We start from the raw sequence: 14,343 nt of genomic DNA on the forward strand, positions 1-14,343 counted from the left end.
TTAAGCCCAGAATAAAACTGTTACTTTCTGTTTATTTTATAAGGTTTTATCATTTTCTGTCTAATCCAAAATGTGTGCTGTATTAAGATATTAGAACAATATTTCTCTAACTTCTACGTCTGGTGTCTCTATGTTGTTCATTTTTTAGATTTTGGTGGAAAATGGTCAATGCCTATTTGATGTTCCTCCTATAGTAAATGGGCCTCTGTATCAGTTACACTACTCCAACCTCCTTATTTGCTTACAGATAGCATACTGATAGAAAACAGGATGATTTAATGGATGCCTACAAAATGTATGATTAGAAAGGTTAATTTGCTGAAAAACAGGTATTACAGAATGACAAAGAATTTACTTTTAGATTGCCTTGGGTTTTTTTCCCAGTCTAGTCTTTTGATGTGCATCAGAAACACCTCTGCTACCTTTTTTAAAAAAGTAAAAATATTTTGGTGCCATCTCAGACCTGCTGGTTTAGGAACTATGAGGATGTAACCCATGCATCTGTATTTTGAAAAAGATCCCAGACTATTGTGGCAGGCACTGAAGGTTGAGAACTTCTGAAGTATAGTCAAATAGAAAGAAGCATAGACTTTAGACTTAGATCTGAGTCCATAGTCCAGGTATGCCACAGTCTAGGTGTATGAACCAGGACCTAGGTCTATGACCAAATTACTTAATCTCTCAGAGTTTCAATTTCCTTATCTATAGGACTGGAATGATAAAACTTTAATAAGGTAGATGTGAGGCTTAAAGGAGATAATAAAATTTCTTGACAGTAAGTGATAGCTGGTATTGGTATTCTAATTAGTCTGAGTTTTCCTCAGTTTTCCTCTTGACTTATGAAGAGTGAGGTTTTTCTCACAATAGTTCTTTTTCTGCATCCAAAAAATATTTATGCAGAACGTCCTCCAGCTATCTTTTAATTAGACAGATTTACCTTGGGCTTTGCACTTTCCTTCAAGCTTGCATTTGGACTACTTAGAAAAATAATAGAGAAAATAGGTAGCATGTTGGCTTTTAGCTTCCTTACCATCCTCTGGAGTAGCTTATTATTTTGGATCTAGTTTCAAAGTTATTCAGTGTCTTATTTTAAAAATAGGAGTATTGGCTTATCTTGAACTTGGGACATAACCTTGTTAGTTCCAAAATCTTTAGAACAATGGGTTTTTGTTAATGAAATAACATGTGGATGCCTAATTCTTTGTATTGGCAACTCTGTCATCATATGTTTATATGGTTAATCTCTGTAGATCTGTAAATGATAAGTTTCAGATTTCTTTTGAAACATCTCAGGTAAATTTAACTGGTAATGTAATGGTAGAAAAACTCCAGAGGAAAAGAGAAGAGGAAAGAGACCATCCTGTTCTGGATAATGGTCTTTCTACATGTATGCCATGCTATGCTAAGTCACTTCAGGCGTGTCCGACTCTGTGTGACCCCACAGACGGCAGCCTACCAGGCTCCCCCATCCCTGGGATTCTCCAGGCAAGAACACTGGAGTGGGTTGCCATTTCCTTCTCCAATGCATGCAAGTGAAAAGTGAAAGTGAAGTCGCTCAGTCGTGTCCAACCCTCAGCGACCCCATGGACTGCAGCCTTCCAGACTCCTCCATCTATGGGATTTTCCAGGCAAGAGTACTGGAGTGGGGTGCCATTGCCTTCTCCATCTGCATGTATAATATCACCCATATATTTTATTTTCAGTTGTCACAAACTTGACAGAATTAAGGGAAAGTATTGATTTCTCATTTTGTTTCATAGTTCAGGATTGATCAAATACTCAGAGCACAGGGCTAAGCTTGAATATTTAATTTACACAAACTTTGCCTAGGATTGAGCAAGACTATGACTAGCTGCCTTCTCTCATGAAATGTACATTGCAGTGCCTTCGAGCAAGGGGCTCCCCCTTTATTTACTTTGTTGGCTTCATCATATATAGAAAACTGAGTGTATTAAAAGTTATTTTGAATTTAAGAATTGCAAGTGCTGGAGATTACATACCATCATGCTTGGTGTAGCCTTCCTACTTGTTTTATTTCTAGGATTGCCATTAAGAGTAGTCTTCTGTTCACTATTTAATTTTGGGTATGTGTGTGTGTGTGAATCTCTGCTGAGATTCCACCATTGTATATTTTTGAACAACAATACCATTTAGGAATATCTAATACCACCCTATTGTTAGACAAGGAAATGCAGAAGCTACAACAGATGAGGATATGAATAGACAAAAACCATTTTAACCACCTGATACATTCAAAGATCTAAACAATCATCATAGTGTAACACCAGTCAATGAAACATTAAGTTGTCTACTATGTGTAGGCTTTGTGTGAACATATCAAAGAAGTGGACTGTCTCTGAGAACAATGTAGTTGGGGAAAATATCCAGAGATCCATAAATGTAATTGCAAGGTAACTCCACACACCAAGCTCTTAACAGGGGTCATGTAGTATAATATAATGCTTGAGAACATAAGCTTTGAAACCAGATTGCCTGGGCTGAAATCCCAGCTCCTCTACTAACTCTGTGACCCTGGTCAAGGACTCAAAAGTGCTTCATGGGTAAAGAGGAGATAGTAATCTGAAGTAGGGAGAGTTTTGAGACCCAAATTAAGAAATGTGGCTTTGATAACACTGAGAAACAGGAATTCATGGTAATTTTTTGAACAGACAGGTTACATGATGAAATTAATTGAAGAACATTATTTTAATGAGTGTATATAGATGGGGTGAGAAGGCCTGGAGGCAAAGACAGCAGCTGGGAGAATGCCAGAACATTGTAAACATGAAAGGTGCAACTGCAGAAGTGGAAATAGGTGGGAAAGACCAGAAATCACTGTGGAGGAAAAAACAACCAGATTTCATGATGGATTTGATGTGTTTTTAAATACCCCTCTCCCTACAAATGGCATAATTCAGCAAAAGCCTAGAAAATGCTGGTGTAGCAGCTCAGTGGAAATCTCCTGTAAGTGTTGGCGGAAATTATAAACTCTGGGGACTCCAGCTGGTAATGTGTGCATTCACTTACAGCTTCCTTTGCCCCTTTATACACTCGAGCACAACAGGAAATATTGGCTTATCCATTTAGGACCTGTCTCTATAGGAGATGCTTACTGAACTGAACACATTTGTTTAGAACTAATTGACCTTTCTAAAGCAGTATTTTTTTAAGAGCTTACTCAAATTAGACAGACTTTAACCATCTGATAAGTCAGAGACAAATCAGTCCTCTTTTAAGCAAAGCCAACAATCCTGTTAAAGGAGAAAAGCAGCAAAGATGGAAGGTATCATCAGACAAAAGAATGCTGTATTAGTGAAACTGGTCAATCACGAAAATTTTATTATAATTTGAACATTGAATGTATTATTAATCTTTTCTTATTTTTATGGTATTATCTGGGTGATGCAGTCTTTTTTTCAGTCTTTTTTGTTACAGGATATAAGAATGTTAGATTTATGAGATTATAAAGTAGAAGAATCTGGAATCAGAAATAACATAATGTCTTGGTATCTCTAAGGTAAGGTAAGGTGAAGTCGCTTAGTCATGTCCGACTCTTTGCAACCCCACAGACTGTAGCCTGCCAGGCTCTTCCATCCATGGCATTGTCCAGGCAAGAGTACTGGAGTGGGTTGCCATTTCCTTCTCCAGAGGATCTTCCCAACCCAGGGATTGAACCCAGGTCTCCCACATTGTAGGCAGACACTTTACCATCTGAGCCACCAGGTATCTCTGACTGGATTTATTTTTCTTCAATTAGAGAGATTCTTGAAGTTAAAGTAGAAAGAAACCAATATTCCATCTAATTTTTAAGCTTTTTGAGGATTTTGACTCAGATATTTTTTATTTTGATGCTTAATAAAGAATAACCCTGATAAAAAGTAAGAATGTTGGTTTAAGAGAATTCCCTTAAATTATACTCAAAGCCATGAATTTTTGACTCAGAGGCAGTCTTTCTTGTTGTCCCATGTGAGTACTCTATAAACATAACAATTGTAAATTGAAAGTTTTTAAAAATCTCTCAGGTGAGGCTGTTTAACACATTGTGGTCTGGTCAGTTACCTCAAGCAGGTTGCTTTTAATTATGTGACAGATCTCCTGTTTTCAGTGAGGAGAAGGATCCATCAGTAATTTTATGTTTTTGTTTCTGTAACAGGACATTGGTAATTTTATTTTATGACCAGTCAGTTCCTTAATGGGTTTAATTGTGTTCTCTCTGTAATCAGATGCATTTTACTCTTCCCACTAATCTTATTCGTTTGGGTTCTGGCTAGATGTGTAAAAAAAAAAGTCTATTTTTATGAGATCTTTTGTCTTGACAAATGAACTCATAAATCCTTTCAGTTAGCAATGGTATTAGAGACTACTATTGAAAGAGAAAATTGCATTTTGTAGGGTAATATGCAGGTCGCCTGCCACTATAGTTAAATCAAGGAAAACCTTGAATTTAGGTGAGGACAGCTATTGCTTATAAATGCATTTCATTCCTGCAGGTCATATTGTGGCTTTTTGGCCCTTATCACTTTAAGGTAAACTCTTGACTAGGTATGTGCTATTGTTTAGACTTGGATGTTTGCTAAGATGAGTGAGTGAAAAGTGAGAGATGAAACTAAGCTCTTACCAGGTAGGAAACAAAGAGTGGAATAATGACTTTAAAATTTGCTGCAAAAGTGCTCTTAGCAAGTGAAGCAAAAGCTACTGTTCACAATTTACAAAATCACATTATGGAAATGCATAAAAATACTTATTTTTTCAGAAAGTATTGTTGGCCCTAGGCTAATTTCTACCTCTTTAGCTTTGAACATAATTTAGTCATTATTGGATTAATTATAATTAAGATAATTGCTTCTCAAGCTTTCATGAACATTCTGACCTTTTAAATCACTGATTTAGGAGGTCTGGAGTTGGGCCTGAGAGTCTGCATTTCTAACAAGCCAACGTGCATGCATGCATGCCAAGTTGCTTCACTCATATCCAACTCTGTGCAGCCCTATGGACTATAACCTGCCAGGCTCCTCTGTCCATGGGATTCTCCAGGCAAGACTACTGGAGTGGATTGCCAAGGCTTCCTCCAGGGAATCTTCCCAATCCAGGTATCGAACCTGAGTTTCTTACATCCCCTGTATTGGCAGGCAGGTTCTTTACCACTAGTGTTACCTGGGAAACCTCAACAAGCCAACAAGTGATACCAGTGCTGCAGGTTACTGGATCATATTTTGAGATACGGTTTTTTAGTCGCTAAGTCATGTCCAACTCTTTCGCAACCCCATGGACTATAGCCTGCCAGGCTCCTCTGTCCATGGGATTTCCTAGGCAAGAATACTGGAGTGGGTTGCCATTTCCTTCTCCAGGGGATCTTCCCAACCCAGGGATCAAACCCATGTCTCCTTCATTGGCAGATGGATTCTTTACTGCTGAGCTATCAGGGAAGGAGGAGTCTAAACAATTATTTTTATTACGTTGTAGCTCCTATCGTCTTCCTGTGTTTGCCTCCATTTGGCCTATAAGATCTAGCTGTTTGGGGGACTTCTTTGGTGGTCCAGTGGTTAAGACTCTGTGCTGCCCCTACAGGGAGCATGGGTTCAATCCCTGGTCGGGGAACTAAGATCCAGGCATGCTGTGCAGCACTGCCAAAAGAAAAAAATTAAAGCATTAAAAAAAAAAGATAAGCTGTTTGCTGTTTATTTGACTACTTCAAACTGTTTCAGAATGCTTAATGATCCTATGAGAAAAACAACTGCATCTGGAAGATATGTGCCTTTATTAATGGAAAGTCCATGCTTTGTCTCAGGCCATAGTGGTCTTTTGTTATTTCGTCTTGTAAAAACTTGAATCACTGAGAGGAGTCAATTAACAAAGACCTTTCCATTTAATTATGGTTATATGAAGAGGGCATGGGTCTTGGAGAGGGATCTGGACTGTGTGACCTTGGTCAGATTACTTAATTCATTAATCTGTAAAATGAAAATACTTACCTACATAAGGTCATTGTCATGGTTAGTGATAAGCAATAATGTAAATGAAGTATACCTGGTATAATACCTATGGTATGGTTAGCAGTTAATAATAAGCATCCCAGTCACTGAATGGGATGAGAAAAGCATTGAAAGCCATTTAATTTTCCCCTGGAGAAGGAAATGATAACCTACTCCAGTATTCTTGCCTGGAGAATTCTATGGCCAGTGGAGCTGAGCAGGCTGCAGTTCATGGGGTCACAAAGAGTTGGACATGACTGAGCGACTAAACAATAATTTTCTTTACATCCAGGATTTCATTAGCAATGTAGCTAACATGGAGAGGAAAAAAAACCTGAACTGTTTTCTGTTAAGGAAAATTAAAGGTTAAAATTATGTTTTAAAAAATTTTTGTTTCTGTTTTGCTTTATGTTTTTAAAAAGATAACTCATTTGATTTCTTTGGGAGACTCGGAGTCAAACCACTTTTCTGAATGACTATTAGATCCCTATGATTCAGAGAAGAAATAAAATTTTAGATTCTCATCCTATTTTGAATAAGAGAATTAATCCCATTCTCTCCTGACTTGTCTGAATTTTTGAGGCCAAGATATGCCCACATGGTGGCATTCTCAAGGACTCTTCTGTGTCCTTTTCCTCAGTATAGTAGTGAGGAGAATCATCAGGAACAACACAGCTGGTATCTTGAGGAAAATGACATAAAATTGGCATTGCACACTAAGCCTGGAAAAGCCAACATTTGTTCAGTTACTAATCTTTTTAGGCAGAGCCTTTGATTTGGCCCAGAACTACTTCAGCTTACCATAGAAGTATTTTTATTTGCTGCCAAATTTCCTCACTAACCTTAGTCTGAAACACAAGCATGTAGGCTATACTGGGGTGTTTTTTTTTTCTTCTTCATTTTGATTCCCTTTCCTCATTCACATTAGCTGGTTTCCTTATCCTGGGCATGAAATGTTTGCCCAGTTAGGTGCTTCATAACACAGATTCTTTCTAACGGCACATGTTCCAGGATAACCCATTAGTTATGTTATATAATTGGGAACTCTAGGTTGGGGTATTCATCTGAAAGAAAATATTCTCTCAGTACCCCTGGGCTTAGATCTGTGCTATCATTTGTTTCACTTCAAAGCTAATTGAAATCAGCCAGCCTATGTTTCCAAATATCTACACATATTACCAACCATCTGGCTGCTCACAAATGATGAAGACATTTAATATAAAACCTGGTTAATGCACTAGCCTGTCACCTCTGGAGAACAAATCTTGCCTAGGACACACATAGTCCGACTTTAGTATGGTCTGCAATAGAAGGCGCTCATTTGGGGCCCCAAACTCATAACAATTTGATGTAATCCCTCCCAGGTGACTGACCATGTGATAGACATTCAGAATTATCTTTGTTGGAATCATTCAGAGCTGCAGTGACGGAGCAGAAAGTTTATGCAGCGCCATCAGAGCAGGAAAATCTAGAGTACACTGCATGTGGGTAAAGGGCGTATGAGACTTTTTTTACATAACTTGATGTAGTTCTTTTCTTTTATGAAAGTGATGTTGAGTGAAATACACTTGTAATCTTGTAGTATAAAATTTGGAATATATACATTTTCATTTGACATTTTGTATTATTAGTCTTTCAATCTTTTTTGTTAGATTTATATGCATTGTTTTTAGCAAAACTGGGATTATCCTGTATGTAAGTAGTCTTTTTAAAGCTAGTTTAGTTTTATAGATACTTTTCAATGTCTTTAAGTAACCATCTCTATTTCATTAACTGTATAATATTCTGTCATATTGCCATGCTATCTTAAGTTACTAACCTCCAAAATTATGGGATATTTAAGTTGTCTCTCATTTCCCTATCAGAAATAACTCTGTACTGAACATCCTGTAGAAATTAATGTGCATGGAAATTAATAATTGAGCATAGCATTGCCTTCCTGTAGATAAATTCTTAGAAATTGCAAGATCAAAACACATGTAAGGATTTAATGTGCTTATTTGTTTTTATCTTTATTTCTTTGTATATTTGCGGATGTTTTGCATATGCCTTATCACCCTTGAAAAGGCCTCCACTTTTTGGGGGGTTTGGGAGGCCCATGGCCCGGAGCATGTATAATCTTAGTTCTCCAATCAGGGATCCAACCCATGCCCCCTGCAAAGGAAGCATGGAGTCTTAGCCACTTGGACCACCAGTGAAGTCCTTAGACTTGTATATTTTTTGCACTCTTCTTAGGTAGTGTGTAGAATACTCCACAGTCTAACCAACAGCTAAGTCGGTTTTGTTCTTTGTTTTTACATTTTAGAGCAATGCAATAGATGATTTATTGATTTCTTAATGTTTAATTTGAATTTCTAGGAATTTTGGTGAGGTAACCTAGCCTATTGACACCATAATTATTTTTGCTGTGATGTCTCAAATAAATTTCTTATATATATATAACACTTATCAACTCTAGTCATAAATTAATAAAAGGGAAGTATTCCTTATTCAAGGAACACAGTCTCAGTTCAGTTTAGTTCAGTCGCTCAGTCGTGTCCAACTCTTTGCGACCCCATGAATCACAGCACGCTAGGCCTCCCTATCCATCACCAATTCCTGGAGTTTACTCAGACTCATGTCCATTGAGTCAGTGATGCCATCCAGCCATCTCATCCTCTGCCGTCCCCTTTTCCTCCTGCCCCCAATCCCTCCCAGCATCAGAGTCTTTTCCAATGAGTCAACTCTTCGCATGAGATGGCCAAAGTACTGGAGTTTCAGCTTTAGCATCATTCCTTCCAAAGAAATCCCAGGGCTAATCTCCTTCAGAATGGACTGGTTGGATCTCCTTGCAGTCCAAGGGACTCTCAGGAGTCTTCTCCAACACCACAGTTCAAAAGCATCAATTCTTCGGCGCTCAGCTTTCTTCACAGTCCAACTCTTGCATCCATACATGACCACTGGAAAAACCATAGCCTTGACTAGATGGACCTTTGTTGGCAAAGTAATGTCTCTGCTTTTGAATATGCTATCTAGGTTGGTCATAACTTTCCTTCCAAGGAGTAAGCATCTTTTAATTTCATGGCTGCAATCACCATCTGCAGTGATTTTGGAGCCCAAAAAATAAAGTCTGACACTGTTTCCACTCTAGGTGGTAATAAATAACAGGATTAAAAGACATTACATTTGTTCTGCTGCCTTGAAGCTTTGAGTAAAAACTGTCATCTTTAAATCAAACATCTCAATGCAGAGTGAATTTTTGTTCATCAACTCTCCAAAACCAAGCAAATTTTACTAAGATATTTGTCATCTTTTACCAAATTTCTCATGAAGAATTTTCTTTTCTCTGAAGAGCACAACTTTTCCCCTTTTTCCTACTAAATTAACCATGGCTATCTTTTCTTCTTTTCCCTCTCACCTTTTGTTTTAAAAAAGCCCAACTATATTTTGCTTTTGTGACTCTTAAATTGCTAGCATTGATAAATGTGTTAACTCTTGTAGAAGAGGGAGGGGATGTTGATATCTGTATACTCTACACTCAATATATATATAAAGTATTTGCACATAAGTCAAAATTAAGTAACCATTATAATGACATTAAAGTACTGCTTACTAATAAATGAATTTTAATATATACCATTAGAGTAGAAAACTATATTAGACCCACTGAATTGAGACTCTTAATTAGTTAATGAGGGTAAAATGCTTTGAAGGTGGAGTATCTTCTAAGTGCTATGTATTGTTTTAGTTGGAGTTTTATTCTTTTTGGTAGCAATGGCTTGAAAGTCAATTTCATTTTTACAGTATATCAATCAAAAAGAGGTTTTAATTCTTTTCCAGTCTTCAACTCAGACTCTTTGGTTATAGAAGTATTGATGAGACTGTAGTATGGACAGTCCCATAACTGGGCTTGCATGAATGGCAATTTTACATGCTACTGGTATGTGCATATGGGAAATGTTTGATTTTTATCTCCTACCATATAGTTATATCCTGATAGAATGATAATCTACTATATGGTATCTGAAATATACTACGGTCTGTAATTATCTGTTTCTACCCTGTGAACCAGACTCATACATCTAAGGAATAATTTTACATTGATTTGCTTTTATAGTAGTCCTCACTATTAAATAAATAATGAAAGGGGCACCTACTGCCTAATAACAGGAAAATGTAATCTTTTGTGGTAATCCATATTATTAATGAATTTTAGGGTCATCAATAAGTCATTTGCTAAGTCATTTCATTTCTATTCTTTGCTTTCTATTCCTTCTGCCAGTAGCCAAGTTAAGACCTCATTACCTCCCACCTGCACTACTAGAACTGCTTCCTTACTACTCTCCCTACCTCCCATCATTGCAGTTAATTTTAAACAGTACAGATAGATTAATCTTGGACTAAAATATAGATATGAGTATATTATCCTTCTGCCTAAAATGTATATTTTATTGGGTATACTCCTAGCCATAGCTAGCATTAGACAACTTACATGATTTAATCCTAACTTACCATTTCATCATTATTTCCCATCTCAGTGCATCTTTCCCATCTAGGCTTTCTTACCTACATACCTTTCCTTAAATAGCTTAGAATGCCCTATACTTCTTTTCCCATACTACCCTCAGTAATAACCCATACTTACTTGGAGAAGAGAGACAAGGAGCTGTACAACTAAGTCCCTTTCAGCTAGGGAATAAATGCAGTCTGTGCAGTGCAAAATGGATGGCAATGATGCAGACAAAGACCTGAATCCTTTATGGTCTGGTGTACCAAAAAAGAGAAAATGGGAAACTGGGAATGCAAAAGAGAAAGTGGCTTGCAAGGGAAAGAGCCAGACAGATCTCCAGATTTTTATCTGCTTACATCTCTGATTGACCTCTGAACCATACATGCCTAGAATAGACTCAGCCCAGCCCAACTAAGGGCTTCCCAGCTGGCACTAGTGGTAAAGAACCCACTTGCCAGTACAGGAGACCTAAGAGATGCAGGTTCGATCCCTGGGTCAAGAAGATCCCCTGGAGGAGAGCATGGTGATCCACTCCAGTATTCTTGCCTATAGAATCCCCATGGACAGGGGAGCCTGGCAGGCTACAGTCCATAGGGTCACTAAGAGTCAGACATGACTTAAGCAACTTAGCACACAGCACACAGCCCAACTAAAATGAAAAGATCTCCTACACTAGAAGAAGTGTTTACAGTTAGAGATTAACCCCCCACAAATTTTTTTTAAATCACTAAAACAAAGAAATACTAGAGAAAAATAACATACTTGATGTGTGTTAGTTGCTCAGTTGTGTCTTTGTGACCCCATGGACTGTAGCCCACCAGGCTCCTGTGTCCATGGAATTCTCCAGGCAAGAATACTGGAGTGGGTTGCCATTCCCTTCTCCAAAGGATCTTTCCAACCCAGGGATCGAACTGGGTCTCCTACATTGCAGGGGGATTCTTTACTGTCTGAGCCACCAGGGAAGCCCATGTATATACATAACATACAAAGTGCCAAGAAAATAAAATACATTCTCAGTTGAAAAGATGATCTGTTGTTTCCAACGTCAAGATGAACCAAGTATTGGAATTAGTATACAAGGGTTTCAAGACAGCTATTATAACTATTATCAGTGAAGTGAAACAAAATATGCTTTTGGTACATGAAAATCTCAACAGAGGTTGGCAGTAAAACAGAAACAAAAAAAAGACCAAATGGAAGGTCTGGAAATGAAAAGCAGTTGAGTGGACATGACAGAGGAAAGAGTAAGTGATCTCAAATTGATCAATATTAATTATCTGAGGGGAAAAAAAAGAAAGCTTTAGGGGAAATGAACAAAGCCTCAAAGGTCTGTTGGCTGGTATTTAATATTTGACTTCTCATCAGAAATCATTGCGGACAGAAAGAGTAGGATAACATCTGGAAAAAAATGAACAGTCAACCTAGAATTCTATACCTAGCAAAAATATTATTCAAGAATGAAGGATGAACTTATTGTGGTGATCATTTTGCAATTATATACTTTATTCAAATATCAAATTACACTGTACACTTGAAACTAGCATTATGTAAATTATGCATCAATTTAATAAGAGTGAAAAAAGAATACATTTTTTAGATAAAAGAAAACAGAGAAGTTGCTACCAAGAGACCTGCTCCACAAGAAATGCTAAAGAAAGTTCTTTAAGCTGGAGATAATAATTCTAGATGGAAGCATGAACATTCAGTAAAGAATAAGAACTCAGACATTCTAAATATATGGGCAATATTTCATTTCTCTGAACTCCCAGAATTCTTTATCTATAAATCTTGGGATGCTACTTCCCATTTTCTGTTTCTGTATTTTGTCATTTTATCTGCATACTTCAACTCCCCTAAAAAATATCAGTGGAAGCGGGGATCATTTTTAACTTTATCTTAGGTCCCCTAGTCTGACTCTTGCATATCTTGTTACTTATTTTCCTTTTTCAAAAGCAATGGTAGAGCATCATTCCATTTAATGAAGGATTCCAGTTGATTGGATTTCAGTCTTTTCTGATTACAACCATATTGCTTTGGAAATACGTTCAGCTTAGGGAATTGTGATCTCTCAAAATTTACTGTATCTGACAAAATAATTTCCTTTTTTTTTTTAGACTCATAGTTTATGTGCTTCTTTAAAAAGTTTCTCAGTTGATAGACAAAAAAGATGATTTTTGCTTACACTAACCTCTAGGAGATACTACATGGGTCCTATGTATGGGATGTTGGGTATAATCAAACAACACAAATAACTCAATGGGGTTTTGAAAAGAGCTAGAAATGTTCTTGGATTAGATGTTTCTCATAAAAAGCCAGATGCATAATATTAAGTCCAAATTCATTGAAGACCATTTCCCAGGACCTTGTGGATAATATTGCCCTAGTTTGTTGCTTGTAGACGATCTATATACAAATATAGAGTTTAGAGAAGGGAGCAGATAATGAAAATACCCCTTGTTTGGCTTCTGCCAAGGTGTAGCAGACTTTCAGAGTTGGGAATAAATAAATTTTACCGGATTCTTTCATGAGTCTTAGATATGCTTGTATCCTGTATTATTGAGTTCAAGTGAAATCAACATATTTTACATGATGAAATTATAATTGACATTTATATTTTTAAAATTTAGGAGCCTGATTTATCTTTTTGCCCAAACTTATGGCTATGTCACTTCCCCATGGCAAGTAACTAAAGGCAAGGCCAATTTTTAATTTTCTCAAAAGGAGATTTGAATCCAAAGTACTTGAACAAGTAGTCATCTGAGGCCCACATTTCTACCAAATATTCAGGAGATCATTGACTCTAAAGATATTATTAAAAGTAGGAGAAGTAATGAATAGGGAATCTTAGAGACTGAAAAGCCTGGGCTGAAGTTCCAGCTCAACCACCTAATAGCTCTAATGATGTAACCTTGGAGGGATGTTCCCTTTCCCCAAGCCTGTTTCTTCAGTCGTAAAAATGGAAATAAGAATTCTTTGTTCATATGTTTATTTTGAAAATTCAGTGGTTATATGTTTTGGTTCCCGTTACTTCTTCACACCAAATACTTATTAGTTGCTTTCCCCTTATTCAATCATAAGAAAACATGAGAAAAAGGTGTTTGCTCCCACTTATAAAAGGTGTTTACACCCACTAGGATAAGGTACTCAATAATTATTAATGAATAAATGCTTTATGAAGGATTATTTTTTAATAATTATCACTGTTGAAGATAAATTATGATCAAATATGTTTATAATAATTCCTAGTAAATAGTGATTACAGCAATGGCAAGTTATTACATTATTTTGCTTGACATTTGTATGCTGAGATGAATGTTTTTGCTGTTACTAAATCAACATCATTTAGCCAAAGTTGAATTTACCCCCATGGTATCTTGCTGGAGCCATAGTACCTGCACTGCCCAGAATTTCATCCATGGTTAATGTTGTATGGTACATTAAGCCATAGTATTTCTTTATCTGTGTAATATTCTTAAAACTTTGCTGCAGGTTCATTTTTAAAATCTATTGTTTTGAAACATTTTATTAGATAAATTAAGCTTCCATGCCTTGAGAAGCAATGCACTGTAGTACAGGGATCAGCAATTTAATGTATAAGGTTCAGGTCATAATAAGTTAAGCTTTGCCACCCACATAGTCCCTATTGCAACTGCTCAGCTCTGCCTTGTTATCAGAAAAACAGCTGCAGACAATATGTAAATTAAGGGTATGCCTATGTTCCAATAAAATTTTATTTAAAAAAAACAGGTGGCAGACCAGATTTGACCCATGGGCCATAGTTTGTTAATCCCTACTGTAACAAAATAGTCTGCAGGTAGAAAACCCAGGGGGGAATCTATCTCTGACATGAACTGGCTGAGTGTTGATAACAAACCAAATCCA

At 36.9% G+C, this 14,343-nt stretch overlaps 1 protein-coding gene across 6 annotated transcripts in view; it reads left to right on the forward strand.

Moving 5' to 3' along the window:
- PEAK1 (pseudopodium enriched atypical kinase 1) overlaps window positions 1-14,343 on the forward strand; it is a 309,648-nt gene that overhangs the window by 193,317 nt on the left and 101,988 nt on the right. The window lies entirely within an intron of this gene.

The sequence above is a fragment of the Bubalus bubalis genome, chromosome 20, assembly GCF_019923935.1.
Source record: "Bubalus bubalis isolate 160015118507 breed Murrah chromosome 20, NDDB_SH_1, whole genome shotgun sequence".
Lineage (NCBI taxonomy): Eukaryota > Metazoa > Chordata > Mammalia > Artiodactyla > Bovidae > Bubalus > Bubalus bubalis.